The sequence below is a fragment of the Nomia melanderi genome, unplaced genomic scaffold (genome assembly GCF_051020985.1).
Source record: "Nomia melanderi isolate GNS246 unplaced genomic scaffold, iyNomMela1 scaffold0090, whole genome shotgun sequence".
Classification (NCBI taxonomy): domain Eukaryota; kingdom Metazoa; phylum Arthropoda; class Insecta; order Hymenoptera; family Halictidae; genus Nomia; species Nomia melanderi.
The window spans coordinates 186,113-188,183 of record NW_027475205.1 but is presented as its reverse complement, the minus strand read 5'-3'; the positions used below and the strand labels follow the sequence as shown (position 1 = coordinate 188,183).

General features: G+C 43.1%; 1 pseudogene; it reads left to right on the top strand.

Annotated features, from left to right (window-relative positions):
- The first annotated feature begins 952 nt into the window (after positions 1–952).
- LOC143175456 (U2 spliceosomal RNA) lies at positions 953–1,061 on the top strand (annotated as a pseudogene).
- The last annotated feature ends 1,010 nt before the right edge of the window (positions 1,062–2,071 follow it).

Sequence of the window (2,071 nt, the reverse complement as noted above, 5' to 3'; positions counted from 1 at the left end):
CCCCGAAAAGGTGCGATCCGACCCCCGGTCGTACCGTCCGATTAGTTTGTTGCCCGTGCTGGGAAAAGTATTGGAGCGAATGATGTTGAATCGTATTGAGTGTAGAGTGAATGAGAGAATGCATGAGGCCCAGCACGGGTTTAGGAGGGGTCCGAAAGTCCGAGAGTGTGTGGAGCTGAGTGAATGTAAATATGTGTTGGGTATGTTTGTGGACTTTCAGGGTGCGTTTGATAATTTAGAGTGGAAGCGTGTGATCGAGAAACTGAATGAGATAGAATGCGAGGAAATTGGGTTATGGATGAGTTATTTTAAGGATCGTGTTGTATGTATGGAAGGTGCGAATGAGCGTGTTTGGAAAAATGTTGAGCGTGGTTGCCCACAGGGGTCCATCATAGGTCCATTCATATGAAACCTTATGATGGATGAACTCCTGTGGGCTTTGAGTGAATGTGGATGCAAGTGCGTGGCTTATGCTGACGACATGCTTATGATTGTGGAAGGACGTAACAGAATGGATCTAGAGCGAAAGGGAACGGAATGGATGAGGATTGTGAGTGATTGGGGAATGAAAGTGGGTGTGAGTGTTTCCGAGAGCAAGAGTGTGTGCATGTTGATGAAAGGACGTTTGTCCAAGAGTAGGTGCCCGAACGTACGTGTGAATGGGAAATGTATGAAGTATGTTGAATGTGTGAAATATCTTGGTGTGTGGATGAGTGAGCGCATGAATTTCAAGGTACATCTGGAGAATGTGAGAGGTAAGATTAATTAATGTGGTAGGGCAGATGATTCGTGTCCTACGGTGTGAATGGGGTATGAGGAAGAATGCGTTGCGTGTATTGTACAAGGGTTTGTTTGAGGCGTGTGTGATGTATGGTGCGAGTGTGTGGTGTGATGTGTTGAACTTTGAGTATGGGAGAAGAATGCTTGTGAGATGTCAGAGAGTTGTGTTGTGATCGCTTCTCGGCCTTATGGCTAAGATCAAAGTGTAGTATCTGTTCTTATCAGCTTAATATCTGATACACTCCGCATCGCCCGGGCCCACACCACCAAAACGACTCCCAGGGGAATTAAGGGTTAACCGGACGGTCGAGGGCATCGACGGGGATCTGGGGGCTCTTAGGCCTGACATTGTTGTTAGGCACGAGCCCTCAAGGAGCATCGTCATCGTCGATGTTACCGTGCCCTTCGAGAACGAGTATATTTCGTTCGAGGAGGCCAGGGCGCGAAAGATACAAAAGTATAAGCCCCTGGCCGACGTTCTCGGAGGGCGCGGCTATCGGGTGGCGGTCTCCGCGATCGTCGTTGGTGCTCTCGGCTCATGGGATCCGGCCAATGAGTCGGTGTTGAAGATCTTGCGTATCGGTAATCGGTACGCATCTCTGATGCGCCGGCTCATTGTGTCGGAGACTGTCCGGTGGAGCCGGGATATCTACGTGGAGCACGTATCGGGAGTTCGCCAGTATCGCGAGGCACTCGCCGAGGATGTCCCGGCCCCTGATCCAGGCCGACCCACTTAGAAACTGCGGGATCAACTCCCCCGGCTTAGGCAGGTACTGCAGCGAGAGGACAGCAGCAAAGAAGACAACAGGTAAGTGGATAGGCCTGATAGTATGTAGCCGCATATTTTATTAACTCACATCTATTTCTAATCGCTAAATCAACTAGAATATCTTTTAGCTATATCATTTATGTATGACTTGTGTAGTCATCTATTTATTTATTTATTTCTTTCTTTCTTTATTTGTTTATTTATTTTTCTATTTATTTATTTATTTATTTATTTATTTATTTATTTATTTACCCATTTATTTATTTATTTATTTATATATATACTTATTTATCTATTTATCCGTCTATTTATTTATTTATTTGTTTATTTATTTGATCATACACCTATTTATTTAATTTTGTCTATCTAGTTTATTTATTCTACTTGTTTTAGCTGATTAACCTATTATGGATGTTTTACTTGAATAACTCTTTCTATTTTACCTATTCATTTATATTGTCTATTTTATCTTCTACTCTTCCTCTTTATTTATTTATTTATTTACTTATTTATTTATTTATT